We start from the raw sequence: 16,315 nt of genomic DNA, 5'->3' as shown, positions 1-16,315 counted from the left end.
TGTTTCTATCCCTTTTGTGCTGTCTATATGAAATTCTTTTTTATCCAACAATTTTTTGTATAGAATACACATAATGTTCTTTTGATAAAATCTCCCTAGTTTAGATTAAGAAGTAAAATGATATACTCGGTTTTTATACCAAATGCATTTCTATAACAATTATACCCTTTGGATTGCAGTGTATTATAAACATTCAGCGCCATGTTGTTTAATAAGTTACCTTTTTGCGATATGTCGCCGTCAGACGGCGCAGACGTCGCCTCTTTATCAGTTTATTACTTGGCAAACTTTTCATTTTAATATCATTTCGCATTTGCGCAATGCAATCGCCTTAATGTTTGTTGCCGTTGCCGCTGTGATTGTTGTTGTTGTTCTTGTTGTTGTTGCTGCTGCTGAGCGACTTTTAATTTTGAACGCCTTCGTGGCGAGACCTGAACAAATCGGGTTGGTTGCCTGCTTGCTTGACTGACTGCCGAGATGATAAATGTGCACCGGTTTTTTGTTTTGTTTCTTTTGCAAAAAGGTGGAACAAGCTTCATTCGCCTCCATTCTGTGTATTTACATATTATATACATGTGCATATATAGGGACATCGCTCCTGTCAAGTCAAAGTCAAGGGGAAGCCATAGAGAGCACAATTTGCAGCAGACTTTCTCTTTTATTTCCTTGCTCTCTGCAACTATTGTTGCGCATTCTCTCACTCGCTGTATTGTTGCATCAAAACAAAAATCGATGGAGCTAAAAATTGCCGGTTTCTGGGGTCCTTTTTGCCCCCATCCCCCCAAAATGTTTGCTTGCGTAAAGTTTTCCCAGTCAGTTTTATGAATGAATACAGAAAGTATAGCATACTTAGCAGCGCGCCTGCGTTGCCACCCCAGGGAAACCCATCGATGTATGTGTGTGTGCGACTGTGTGTGTGTGCGACTGTGTGTGTGTTTGCATTAGACGCATTGAGTTGTGACGAAAGCAATGCGTGGCCTTGACTCTGACAACAGGTGGATGAATATTTTCTTCAAGCTATTGTTATTGTTGTTGCTGTTGTTGTGTTGTCGCTGACGCAGTGAAAGCCATGGAAATGTTGCGGCCCATAAATTTCCATTCATTCACAGTTTGTGCAGTTTTGTTATTTGCACCCAAAGTAACTAAAAATAGTCTGTATACCGGCGGCACAAGGGAGCGACTGGACTAGCGAGGAGTTCAATTTGAAACTCAAACTAAAAATAAACCAACAATGGAAGCATGGGAATAAAATTCTATTCTAATTCAAATGAATTATTCAGTAGCGTGCAATGCAAGACAATTTAAACGAATTTCATTTAAAGATAATAACTACATAGATCAAAAGATTTATTTTAGGGTTTGTTAGCTAAAAGCTTTACTTAGTTTAGGTCTTACATTTTTTATATATTTTTTAAATTTAGTTTTTATTCGTTTTCAAAAAAGATTTATTACAGATTTGATAGCTTAGAATTTAAGACATTTAAGCGAGCATTGCTCCTATAAGGGAATAATTTCATACTTGAAAAGATATCATATAAATTTTTTAAGTAACATTTGTGTTAACAATATTATTTTGACTTGTTTTTGTAGAAGATGTCTTATAGATTTTTAAGCTTAAGACTTTACTTAATGTTAATATTTATTTCAAATCTATTATTTCATTGTTTTCATAAAAGATTTCTTGTAGATTCTTTAGCTTTCAACTTTACTAAACTTTGTTTTGTCATTAGTTTTTGATTATACAACTTTGTAAAATGTTATTTTGTAACTGTTTTTATTTCAATTGTAATTTTTTTCACAAAAATTTGCTTTAAAATTTAAACCTCCAAATATATTTTCTTTGCAATATTTTATTGCTTATATTTTAAAAGAATCTAATTTATGGACTAAATTTCTTCTTAAATGTTGTCATATTTCTTTTGGTAGAATACAATTTAAACTACTCGAAATGTCTATTCTCATATTTAAACATATTTAATAGAGCAGACCCCGTTTATTATTATCGAAACTGTTGTATGCCAAATGTAGTCAAAAGTATATACAACAAGAATTTTTGTTGCATATTATTTATGACTTGTATTTTAAATATGACGAGTATACAAATATTTTTTAAAAAGTCAAATAACCCATATATAGACATTAAGTGCTTATAATGCGACACTTAACAACGGTTTATTGTGTATGTTATGTTAGAGATCTCAAATATCAACCTGATTCGCATTGAGTGTTAGTCACACGTCACGATTATCTGAGTGACTTTAGCGAAAATGTCAAGTGCTTAAATTCATAAAATCAAAGCATTTTATTTGCTTTGGCAGCAGCAAAAATCGAATACATATATCGGGTATTCACAATAAACTCGTGTGGCTTAAAGATGAAAGAGCTAAAAAAGAAAACGGGTCAAGAGACAAAAAGCTTTTGCTGGGTACAAGCTATACAAGTATATTATACAATTCACAATTCACAATAACCAAAATGCGAGCGATAAACGTGCAACCAAATTTGGTCAAAAGTAGGCACCACAAATTTTGGGGCACAACATCATCATCAACATCATCGTCATTGACTTTTGTTGTTTTCTCCCTTGATTGTTAAAAGTTGTTGTTGTCGTTCTTGAGTCTTAACCAATTTTGGGCAAACTTTGTGATTTGTGCTTAATTGCGGTCTCGTTGGGTTCCAGCTCCAAAAATGGCAAACACTTCTTGGCCAGTCACCAAAAAACAAGTTAATAATTTCACGGGCCGCTTAATCATCGCATGCGGGTAACAACAGCAGCAGCAGCAACAAAAGATAATAACAACAAACACAAAAACAACGACTTCGACGCGTCGTTGACTATTTTTAACTAATTTCGCCATGCAAATGTTGCTGAGATTTCGCTCAAGAACAATTCCCACAACAAACGCTTCGCTGTCAGAAGTAGCCACATTTTATAACCCATTAAAGTTTATGTTTTAAGGCGTTAAAAGTGTTTTGAAGCCTTTGAAATTATGAATGAAGTGCATTGAAAATATATTTCTATACAAAGTTATTTATAATCTTGTTGATATTCTTATTAATGTTAATGTTAAATTATGAAATATTAATGAATGATTTAACAGGGCACAAAACTCCCAAATGTAGGAGTGAATTTAGAAAAATTTTAAATATTTTAAATTAATTTACTTCATTGTGAATAAAAAATTAAAAAATAAATACAATTTATATTTGCTAAAGTTTAAAATAATACTACATTAGTCCTAAAAAAAATCAGAAAGCTACAGTGGAGTGTAGTCGACAAAACAGTGCAGTATTATTCTTAAAACATACCATAATAATAAACCGAAAAAATACAAAAATTTATTAAATTCTATATTTTATACACTACAACCTAAATATACCATAGAGTACAAAATATACCATATTCTTAGCCATTGTAAAGTATTTCTTCAATAACTTTGACAAATTTAATCTGATCGCTTCATGCTGGATTTCTTTTAATTATAAAAATGTATCAATTGAATCCTATTTAATATGGTAAAATATATTTCTGTTATTTAAATTTAAAATTATTATTATTAAGTGATAATATAAATATTAATCTCAATAAATTATTCATTATTGGTAAACTATTTTTTATTTGAGTAAGATAATTTTAAATTAACCTAAGATTCACTTCAGCCAGTTTTTCCTACAACAATATCGAAACAATCCCCTAAAAAAATACCAAACAAAGCCCATTGAATATGGTAGTCTTTAAAGATTATCAATTATAACAATTTCCTGCTTTCAAAGTGAACACAACTATTTTTTTTTTTTGTCTCACTAGACAGCGCTTTTAAGTTGTCTTAGGCATAGTTTTCACTTAATATCATGTGTGTATTAAAGTTGATTAATTTGGTCGCATTATAAAAGTGTTTTGCTTCGTGTTCAGCATTAATTTGCCGTGTGATTTTAAGAATGCAACCCAAAAAACACATAAAAAAAACAAATGTCTTTGGTCTGGAATGAAGAAATGGCTGAAAGTGAAATGCAGTTTGTGGCAGGTCCGAAAACGAAATATCATGTTTTTGCAAGCGCAAAAGAAAGACAAACAACAACAACAACAACAACAAACAAGACGAAAATGTAGTTTAGAATGAAATGGAAATGGAAATGAAAATGGAAAAGTGAAAAGCCAAAAAACCAAAACTATTTGAAGTTATTTTTGCCACTTGGCCTGACACTCGTCTGTGTCATTGTTCCATGTGTGGTTCTTAGTTGTTGTTGCTGTTGTTGTGGTTGTTGTTGCAGCTATTGTTGTTGCTGTTGCTGTTGGAGTGTGGCTGTAAAGTGTTCGCCTGTCGCTTTCATTATGCATCCAGCAAAGCATGTAGGCGTATTTTGATTATGATAAACTGGCGAATTATGTTGTCACTTTGCATTTTTCATATAGAATGAAATTATATTTTATAAGCATTGCACTTTTCACTCCTCATCTTCTTCTTCTTCATTTTATTCCTGCCTGCCTCTTGTTATTGTGATTATTGTCGACTCGTCGACGTCGTCGTCGCCGTCTGTTGAAAATATTTACATGTCGTGGCATTTGAAGGGATTTATGTGTCGCCCCAAAGTTTTGCCTCCTCCTACTGTCAACTGGCGACTTTGTGCCATGAAAAATTACAAAAAAAAATAAAGAAAACTAGAGAGAATGGAAGAATTTTTTGTATTAGCAAAATCGTTGAAGAATTAATATTATCTAAATGCTAATCTATACTTATTTCACCACTATTTACAGGGTATAGAAAATAGAACAACTACAATTTGTTGTTGTTGTTGCCATTTGTTTGGCTTAGCAACGTCAGCGAAAAGAAAAACACAACGAAAAAGAAATCGCACAAAGCGGAAAAACAAAATAAAAAGCGAATCTTTCACATAGTATCTATGCCCAATTTTATATACTCTCACTCACTCACTCACTCAGTCTGTGTTGTAGGTCTAAATTTAAACCACATCCATCTATTTATAATGTTTCACGTAACGAATATTAGCTGTTGATTATTATAAACAAAATGCTTTTCCACAAAGTATTTAACCGCCTGATGCCAAGTTCAGCCGAAAGATGAAGATTCGCAACAACAACGTCAACAAAATAGAAAAACAATGACGTAGCTACGATTTCTTGAGATTAATACAGATATATACACTCCCACACTAAAAGGCGAAAACAACAAAAAACAAATAAACATGTTCTAACTATAGTTCGTCAGTTTGAATGTGGCTGGAGCACCTAATTTTAGAATAATTCTTAAGATATTTTCTGATTTTTTCATTTGCAATTTTCGGGAGCACGTCACGAGTCTGAGGATGAGAGAATTCAGTTAGTTGAGCAACTATAAATATCATCAGCATTAAATGGGCCACTCAATCAATAAAAACTGAATACACCAACCAAAAAAAAAAAAACATGCTGCAGAGTTCAGAAATCACAAAATGTACGTGACACACTTCAGTAAAAGATACAAATACAAAAATTCGAATCAAATGTGACAACAAAATGAAGAGAGACGAATAATCAATGCTCTTGCGGAAACAGTCTGGTATTCGCGTTTGAATATATCCTTTAAAAATACTGAAAAATACAAAAAATATACCAAAATCTATATATGGTATAATATACAGCTCTATCTCTTATAGTTTGTGAAATCAACATTTCCTTTTCATAATTGCATTAATACTATTTTCTTTAAAATGTTGAAAAAATACAAAAATATACCGAAATGTATATTTGGTATAAGCTACACCTCTATCTCTTATAGTTCCTGAAAACTACATTTTCTTTTCATAATTGCATCAAAACAATTTTTTTTAATGTCGAAAAATACTAAAATATACTAATATGTATACTTGGTATAATGATATAAATATACCGTAATGTATATTTGGTATTAACTACAGCTCCATCTCTTAAAGGTTTTGATATCTATATTTTCTTCTTATAGTCGTATCTATTCTATTCTCTTTTGTAATATAAAAAATTGTCACACTCATCGAATTGATTGAACTAAATCGATGAGCTTATTCTAATATCCCTCTCAAAAGGCAAGGGTATCGAGGGACGGGGGATTTCTGTTTTGTGGGGACTGTCGAACAGCGCTGCGAACATAAAAATTACAAGCTATATCAAGACTGCAGATACTTTTCACTAGGCATACCAACAAATTAATGGCAACAACGCAACGGCGCAAACACGACAAAATTTGTTTTGTTTCTGAATCTATGTCTTTTGTATCTGTATCTGGCCCTCTGTCACATAGAGAAAAAAAAGCATTAGCCAGCCAGCCAGCCAGCCATATGGAACACGAAAATTAATGATGTAACTTGGCGCAGAGCGGAAGTGTGTCATGGATCTTCAAGATTCCGATGGCAGCAGCTACCTCAAAGATTGTTTCAAATGCTGTTCGAAGCGCTCATTAGCCGGAATAGGCCGAGCCCCCCGTCCGCCCCCATCTTCCCCGCCCTCATCTGATCTTATCAAAAGATGTATCCAAGTAGCTATATATGTATTATAAGTATGGAGATACCTATATATATATATATAGTATCTATGCTGACTAAATTTAGACGCTTGGCATACATAAATACAAAAAGTATCTCTTGTTTTTTTGTTGTTTTGTTGTTTTATACTTATTAGACCGATTGACGCACAATGTGAGAAGTGTGACGCTATCGACGCTTATCGATATCTCTATCTGCAATTGTATCTGTATCTGTATCTGAACCTGTGACGTGCTTTATGCCACACTTTGATAAGCGATAAACATATTTTCGCAATGTTTTTCTGCCAAATCATGCTCCAATTCATGTGAAACACATGCAGTTTCAATTGATAGTTAATTCAATCTTTATACATTCAACGCATTTGTCACATTTTCTTATTCTGAAAGATTCTTTGGAAAATGATTTACGAAGTGATGAGTCTTAGATATGCTTAAGTTGTTGGATAAAAGTATCAAGAGTTTGCCAAAAATATATTATATATACAATAATATATTAAGCAAATTAAGATATACAAATTTATTTAAAAATCACAACATTTAAGTAAAATTGCAAATATGAAAAGAAGCTTTTTTTAAGGCACTTTTAAATTAAATTATAATTGCAACAAGTTGAGATTATCTTTAAAGCAAATTAGAACTTATGTTATTAAAAAATGATGGCAAATATTACAAGCTCAAATTGCAATTTTAATCCCTTGAATGAATAGCAGCTGTTAGAAGTTCTGGAATGCTAATGACAAAGTTATGAGTGCCCCCAGTCTCGAGTCGTGTCGAGTGGAAATGGAAATGAATAAACTGTTTTTCTCTCGCGCTGTGAAAATTGTGTGCTATAAACTATAAACGGCATTTAGTGGGATTAACTTTTTGTGGCCGTCGTTGTCATATAAATATCTACACATATCTGTGTGCGCCTCGTAAATAAAGTCATTAAAGTGGAATTCAAGGCATCCTCAGCCAAAGAGAACTGAATTCAAAAATCAGCTACAAGCAACAGGAGGGGGCAACGAAAGAAAGAAAGGAAAAAAAGAATGCATTTAGCCACTAAAATGCTGTCACAATCGTTCGTGCACAAATGCAAATCTCGGCGAATCATCTATTTATTTTAGCCATTTCAAAGTTTGATGGGTGAGGGGAGGAGGGGGACTGAGAAGGTGTGTAGTAGATAGTCGGGCAATGGGTTGTGCACGTCATGATGCCGAAGAGTGCCTAAAATTACCTTGACCGCAGTGATGGCGATGCCCAAATAGAACACAAATAAAACTATAAATAGATGCGACACACACACTCACACACACACGTCTATTCCTGTTCATCTGCATACGTGAGCATCTAAAGCGAGACGAGCTGATTAAGCGCATACCCAAAATCCCAAAACACAAACACACACAGCCGATGAAAATTTATGAACTTGACGTGCAAAATTCTATTTGTAATTATTTTTGCTATTTGCACGCGGCGCTTTTCACGTCATCATCCACAATGTAAACATTTCGAATCTTCGCCCAGTCAATTGTTTATACAAATTAGCCAAAGAAGAGAGCAGCCAGTCAACGAAAGAGATAGATAGATAGAGGGAGAAAGAGAGAGAGAGTACTGTGTGTGTGTAATTCCAATTTAGGCATGATGCCCGCCTTCAGTTGCTTAGCCAGATTCTATAATGGCACACGCTCTCAAAAATACATTGACCAGCTGATTAGCAGACCCAAAAAAAACAAAAAAAAAAACAAATTTAGTTTTCTATCTTTTTAATTTTCATCGTTCCGTTTCTGAGTTGGCATGTCTCTTTCTTCACTCAGCCAGCTGTTGTTGTCTGCATGCCAGCAAAACAAAATAATAATAATAATTATTATGAATCTTTTCGGCTAAATATGTTCATCAAAATTTCCAATTGCAGCTCTAAAAGGGGTATTAACAATTTATGAAGTCAGTGAAAGAAACTATAAAGAATAAAGATATTAGATTGTGAATGAACTGAAATCGATTTACAATAACTTAAACTGTCTATAACGTTGTCCAAGAATTTTGAATAAATATATCTTTAAATACTCATTTTAAATTTACTTTAGAATTATTTGAATACTTAAAAAGAATGATATTCTTTATCGTGTTTATTAAAAGAATAAAGAAATAATTGTTCACGGAAAATATAATTCATTCAAAGTTCAATTAAATGCAATTATTTCTAGAGTATTTTGCAGTCGTTAAAGCTTTTCCACTTGTTGTTTTCTTGTTAGTTCTCTGTTAAATTTAGTGTAGTGAGGCACGCGTTTTATATTTAGATGATTGCCACGGCCTCACAATTGCCACAAGTATTCGTACTCGCACTCGTATTCACATTCGCATTCGTTTTCAAAACAGATAGAGTGTAGACTCGTAATGATAATTATTCATTGCGATGAACTTTGTAGTACAAAGAAAACGTTGAAACACTTGTCAATAGTTTCATGCAGATCCATTTTTAGAGTAATTTTGTTGACCCACTTTCACCGCGTCTATCGGCTAGCTGCTTATGCCTATTTTGGCACATTCACAAACTATATTCATAAATAAATATATATTCATAATTAGAGAAGCAGACAACATCAAAAACAACTACAGTAGCTGTGGGAGGAGATTGGCTCAACTTTCGAAACCCTCTGAAACTCACTCAAAAAATCACAATAATAATAAAAAATAAACTAATCAGATTGAAGTCCAGTTATGGAGGCAAAGCTATAAAATGGATTGTCTTAACCCATATGTCAGGCTATTAACTGATATATATATAGTATATGCACACATATTGCAGTTCAAGTTGGGGAAAAAGTTTTAATATCCGTTTTACATGACTTTTAACCACCTTTAGGCAAAGTGCTAACATATCGAATATATACATTTTTATTTATCTTGTTTATGACTTGTGCGTTGTTCGTGTTTATTAATGTCACACAAAAATACAATAATAAAATAATTGCTTGCATAACGCAATCATATTTCGAAAACTTATATATTTAATTGTTATGTTAAAACTACACACCCATAGTTAAAAGTAAATTTCATATTTAATTTAGTGTTGGCCTTTGAAGATCACTAAATGAAAATGCTCTTTAATTTGATTTACTACTTTCTTAATTGTGAATAGCAATAAATGTGTTTTAATATACTTGACGCAAACACTTATTAAATATTCGAAATAAATTTGGAAGAAATTTACAAATTTATTTCAATAATTGCAAAGAATTTGCTTGCCAAAAATTTAGAAAAGAAATTTTGTTTTGTTTGCAGTAAATCAAAAAGTTATAATGCAATTAACACTTTATAAAAACTTTGAATTTAATTTTAAGAAAGATTTTGCAATGCTTTTCAAATATATTTCAGTTTTATTTTAAAATAATATAATATTGGTTAACATTAATAAAGTAAATTATCAATTCAATTACTTATTTTTTTTATATACAATTAATCAAGTCGAATACGCAATATTTCTTTATTAAAATTCCCCCTAAATTAATAAAAAATTCATTTTTTTCTTCAAATGTTCGTATATATTCGTATTCTCACCTACAAAAAAAGCTGTGAAGAATTTTGGTGCCGTTTTTTGATTGCTCCAATTTGAACCAATGGAAATTTTCAATAATTTGACTGTTTAAATTTTTAATTTGTGTCTCGAGTTGTTGTTTTTTTTTTTGTATATTTTCTGTTGACTGGAGCAATTTACGGCAACATGCCAAGCTCATAAAGCATATTATGGTGCTCATAAATTATATAATATAATGTGATATTTATGAATCTTACACAAAATATACGAAAAGAAAATATCAAGAGATGAGTGCATGAAATATGAAAAGTATGCATATATACACACAGTTGGAAGATTTACAATTTGAAATTTAAGTATTATCAAAATAGAGATGCAAGCATAAATATATATAAAGTATAGATGTGTACATATATGTGTGTATTTGTATCTTGTATTCATAAATTTATTCACACCTCAATGGAGCGACTCGAAAACTCGCTGAATGACAACGCCCACTGTCCAATAGTTTATAGCCGCATTGCTTATGGCTATATAGCCTCTCCAATTTGAGCTATAGAAAATGAAGTTAACTTGCGTAATGCGCAGCTGGCAGCTAGCAAATAAAACGCTTAGCAAAAAGGGAAAGGAAAAGGGGGGGAGCAAAGCAGAAAAAAAAAAATAGACAATCACCCAATGGTGGCAAGCAAAAAGCACATAGAAAACAATTGTCAAGAGGGCCAGTCTCTCAACCAATAATAAAAAGCAACAGCAGCAGCAACGGGCAATAAATGTATCTGATAGATTTGAAATTTGTGCGAGCGAGATGGCTGCGAATGCAATCGAAACAAGACAACAGTCAATACGCTTTTAATTACAACCTACACGGCCAAGTCGTGAGTCGAGTCGCGGCCCTAACAAGAGTCTCAGCTTCAGACTGCGACTGAGGCCTGGCCACCATTTATGGCAATGCGGACCTTGTCGCAATATGTCGAGATACGTGACGAGCGACAGAAAGAGTAAGAGATAGCAAGAAAAGAGTGAGAAGACCTATTACTTGGCATTGGTTTTGTTTCGTTAGTTCGCGCTCTTTCTGTTTAGTTTCTGTTTGATTTGTTTGTTGTTATTGTGGATTTTTTTTTGTTTTTTTGTATTTCGAGGCGCGTGCCATGTGTCATGCAACTTGCGACTTGCGACTTACGACTTGCGACTATCTAACGCCTCTGCCTCATCAACAACATTCAACATTCAGTCGTCGACGCCGTCTCCCCATTGACCCACGCATAAGCAACAGCAGCCAGCAACAGCAACAACAACAACAACACCAAAGTTCTCGACTAGCGATAACACGACATAGAAAGCCCACACGACACACACAATTGGCATATGGACAGATATACATACAATTTGCCTAGCAATAGCTCAGCACAGTGCTACTCACCTGAATAGAAACCACACACGAGTAAGTGTGACCAGATTGTGTAATCATTTTATGAAAATTTTAATCAAAGCTTATCACTGCCTTAATTAAAGGCTTTTATATGTTATTTACATTATGATATATTGCACTTAGATCGCATTAACTGATTATATAAACGATGTGAAAGACGATGATAAATTCACATGACTCACGTTGGGCGCCAATTAGAAAATTATCATATTAGTTGAAGTATATATTATTGCATTTTGCTTTATCATGAAATCGTTACAAAACAGTATTGTATATTTAGTTGCTTACTTCATCGAAACTTTATCTATGACTCACATTGGGCGCCAATTAGAAAATTGAGATATTACTGTATTCTGATCTAGGTATAATATTTATTTTTGCAATTGCGCTTTATTAGATAATGAAATCTATGTATAACAAAAATATATACAAATTTGTTATTGCCGATTTTACTTAAACTTCACATATGCCACACGTTGGGCGCCAAGTAGAAAATTTACATAGCAATGAGAGAACCATCCGATGTACTTAGTCAGTTGATTCCTTTTCTTTTTTGGTTGATAAAATACATAATACGTAATAATAATACATAGTACATAATAATGTTATATTATTGTGAATGATAAATATAGTATAATATTTGAAATATTAAATTGCAATTCTATAAATTTCTATTTATGATATAAATTAAACAAATGCATTCTTTGTTATTCAAAATTTCTATCTCATTATCCAGTGCTATGCTGACACTTCTATTTGATATTGTTGCTTTACACTCTGCCATGGCAAACTTCAATTAGTTTGGTAATGCGACGACAACAACAAAAGCAGCAACAATCTGAATAAATGAATGTTAGCAAATTTATGAATGTTTATTACACGTTGGGTGCGCTGCCAATTGAGGAAGAGGTGCAGCTTACAGCTCACAGTACATCTCCCATTCAATTTCAATTTGCGATCAACTCGATTCATGTCCATCTTTGGCTTTTCCTCAGCTCCTCAGACAGACAATCAGTCATCAAACCAACTAACAAAAAAATAAACGAAGAAAAACAAATCACTTAACCGCCACTCGATGTTGTCCATTTATTATACCCTATAAACATCAAAATTTGCGAAAACAAAAACACAAGCGATCATAAAACCGCTGTTAGGGTAAATAAATCAGATCAACGACTCCACATGAGTCAAAAAAACGAATAATAAAAAGCCAGTTCGTATGCCTGACAACTTACAGGGTATGTGCAAGTTGAACACACTCAGTTTGCAGCTATTTTAAGTTGTTGGAGGCGCGCGCTCGCGAATCACAACAAATGTTGTGTCTAGTGGGTGTTGTGAGAGGGGCTGGGCCCAGCTAAAATATCTGAATGGCCATAAACCGAGAAATGAGGCACTTGCTTGCAGTTTGAATTGTTCAGTTTTGTTCACTTGTTTCGCTTTGTTGTTTACGAGTATGTCCAAAAAGCAAAATGTGCAACCGCAACTGAATGATTTTCGGCCGTCTCTCTATTTATGGCCAAGTTGAAGGCGGCGGCTACGTCATGCGAGTGCAGATACGTTATTTTTGGCCAACTGGCGTAATGAGTTTTCATTTTCACTAGACGCATTGATGTCTCTCCCATACAGGTGGCAAGTTGGCCACCCTTTTCCACCCTCCCTCCCCTCTCTCTTACTCTACGCAATCTTATGTTTAAAGCCAAATAAACAAATGGACATCATGTGAAACGTTTTTTAAAAATAGTCCTCGACGTTTTCGGCTTTGTTTTGGCCGTCCGAAAACTTTCTCATATGAGGCAAAGTTCTATTTTTGGGTGGGTGTCTGTATCTGTATCTGTAGTTGTATCTAGTGTACACATGTATCTGGCAGATAACGGCACGTAATTCCGCGCCGTCTGTTAGGAAAAGCTTTGTCGACGTCAAAACTGCGCGCAAATTTTTCCCTCAACGATTTATTTTTAGGTCATGGCGTGCTGCTCTCCAATCCGCTTCAATCGCATCGCATTTTTCTTTCTGGGTTATGTTTTGGTTCAGTTGAGTTCAGCCGGCCGGCTTCCTATCCGGTCATGGTCACCCTAATTTAATCACACCTATACACACACACACACACACACATACGCACGCATTTTGAATTGCACTTTGCGGTTCACAAGTCGTAAATAAATTACATTTTACTTGAGGTTTTTTTTTTCGTTTTGCCTCTCGGCCTGGCAACGTTTCAATAATCTATTTCTTTTTAGTTTCATTTGTTTATGTGGCATTTTGTTTATGTTTAGTTTCGATGCAACAATGCGGAATGCGTTTCTTCTGTTACTTGCTGCAACCTTGTCCTTAGCACATGAACATTTTTGTTTACTGTCCCCACAAAAGTTCACAGCGAAAATGTGCGAAAATAAATAATTTTCCGTTTTATTTCTGACCAAAATGTCTGTCAATGCATGAATATGGAATTCGGGTATTCGGTATGTGGCATGGAAATTTGACAAGCTGTGGCAGTCGAATGCATAAATAAAAATGCTAAATTATAAATGCGGCGTTAAATGTGCAAAATGATGCGCGTTTTTGCATTTTGAATTCATTGTGTGTGTACTGCAAAGTTGATTTATATTTGCCAGAGCAGCCAGAGCAGCATATATCGGACAGTTTGCGCTTGTTTCTCAGCAATATAGTCTTTTAATTAGGCACATAATCATTAGACTGGCTTTTCAAATGATTTAAATGATAAATTATATGAAATGGCAAAGAGTTTTATAAATACATACACAGATATATCTTTGTATTTTATTTGTGAGCAACTAATTTTAATAAATCAATTAAGTATTTCACAAGTCTTACGATTTATCGAGTTGTTTGGCAAAGTCATAATTGAATGTTTAAGCTAAAAATATAAAATTGATTTTATTAAATCAATTACACGTTTCTGAAGTATGTAGATTTATTTGATTGTTTCTTAAAGGTATATAATAATGTTGTTATTAATATTTATTATCATACAATAATATAAAGATAAAGAAAAGTAATCTATATTTAAAGACTTAACTACTACATCGAATTTAAATGATATTTTTATAACTTACTACCCAGAAATTGCGTATTTAAACCAATCTTTTAATATGTCTGAGTTGTATTTCTATTAAAAACCATTGAATCAAGTTCCTCAGACAATCCATAAAAGCGTCCATTCCGCCTACCTTGAGTAATTCATTCAACTTAAACAAAACACGCCCCGTTTTTAGTGTCTGGCTTCCCTGACCCTGTCAAGTGCAAAACAAATGGAAAATATCTCAACTTCCGGCTGCGCTTTCCTTGACCCAGCCACCCGCATATGGACTTCGAGATATTTGCCCCAAAGAGATATATTCCTAAACAGATCGGTCTGATAAAACTGTCCATAAATGGTCAAGTGAATCATTTGTTTAAATTTTTGTTTTGGCTGCGGCTCCTTGCGTTCTGTTTACGTACATTGAAAAGTTAATGGGCCGCGTATGAGCGTTGATGACGTATTTTGGGAAATCATAACACTACACACAGACAACTACAGTCGAGCACACACACAGAGGGAAAGAGAGAGAGCGCGGGAGCAAGAGAGAGAGAGAGCAACGGCTGGGGTACCTGTTGTATTTTTACCTCAAAGCCCCTTCGTTATAACACAAAACAAAAAAAATAGAGAGAGCGCTTGCAGAAGCTGAGAGATCAAGAACTGTAAAACTCACCACACACACAATTCACCACTCACACGCACACTCGCACAGACTGCAAACTGGGCAAACGGGCCTGGCAAACTGTTGATTGGCTGCTCTGCGCGTGCGCCACGAAAATGGCTGCACACGCAGGGAGGCAACGAGCCAACCGATTGGCTGCACTGCTCTGTGTTTATGTGTGTGTGTGTGTGCGTGACTGTGACGTGCGATTTCCCCACGACAACGAAACGCGCGCTCGCTCTCGCTCTCTCTGTGGCTATGCTTTCGATTTTCGAAGTTGTGCCGCCGCCGTTTTGGGCTTTGGGGCGCGTGCCAGCCAAGCTGCCAAGTAGGGGCAATGCCGCCTATGTGTGCGTGTGTTTGTGGTTCTCTCGCTCTCTCTCTCTCATTCTCTGTCTGTGTTGTCCGGTAGTTGGACTCTCGCCGCAACGGCGTTTGTTGAGTTTCATTCATAAAAACCGAAAGAGGGCGCATCTCGTGTCTCAGTTGTGTTCGAACAAGCAAACGCGACGGTTTGAAAATTCTGAAGCAGCAACAGCTGAAATAAAATAGATATTCAATACAAAAAATTTCAACTAATACAATATCACACACACACAAATATACGCAAACAAAAAATTGTGCAAACTCAAATAAAACATAATTAAAAGTGTTTAATACAAAATTGTGCAAACTTAAGAAACATCGACATCAAGCTGACAAAAAGCAAAAGAGAGTGAAAGGATATTTGTGCAAAACTTGCGAAAGCTGTGCCGCCCCCCTTTTGGTTTTGTGTTGCCCCCTCAACTTGGCAACTTTGATGAATGAAAAGTTGCTGTAAACTGTGACGTACGCAACAAAAGAAAATTTGTGTATAGCAAAAAAGGGAAAATACAATTGCAACAAAGCCCCCCAAATACAATGTTCAAGTTAACTTAGAATTTTTATCGATTTACATTTTGTGTGCCACAAAGCAAAAAGAAAAAAAAAAAAGAAAAACCTTAACAAGTGTAGAAAAGTGAGTGAAGTGCAGCAGCAATCCACGAGGATTGCTCTGAACTAAAGCGAAAGCAAAAACTACCTTTGAATTCTTCAGCACGTGCCATTGCGATCCAGGTGATTAATTTGTGTTATACACGTACATATGTTATATCTATCAATCAATCTAACTCTA

At 34.4% G+C, this 16,315-nt stretch overlaps 1 protein-coding gene across 3 annotated transcripts in view; it reads left to right on the top strand.

Moving 5' to 3' along the window:
* LOC117575213 (hormone receptor 4) overlaps positions 1–16,315 on the top strand; it is a 58,223-nt gene that overhangs the window by 26,312 nt on the left and 15,596 nt on the right. The window contains exon 1 of one of the 3 annotated variants that reach the window (XM_034259338.2): positions 16,120–16,257. The exons of the other annotated variants lie outside the window; for them this stretch is intronic. The gene's annotated coding sequence lies outside the window, so the exon portion shown is untranslated. Of the gene's footprint in view, positions 1–16,119; positions 16,258–16,315 lie in introns of those variants that run through there. 3 annotated transcript variants of the gene reach the window in all.

Source organism: Drosophila albomicans, chromosome 2R (genome assembly GCF_009650485.2).
Source record: "Drosophila albomicans strain 15112-1751.03 chromosome 2R, ASM965048v2, whole genome shotgun sequence".
NCBI classification, from domain to species: Eukaryota; Metazoa; Arthropoda; class Insecta; order Diptera; family Drosophilidae; genus Drosophila; species Drosophila albomicans.
This window is presented reverse-complemented; position numbering and strand designations above follow the sequence as displayed.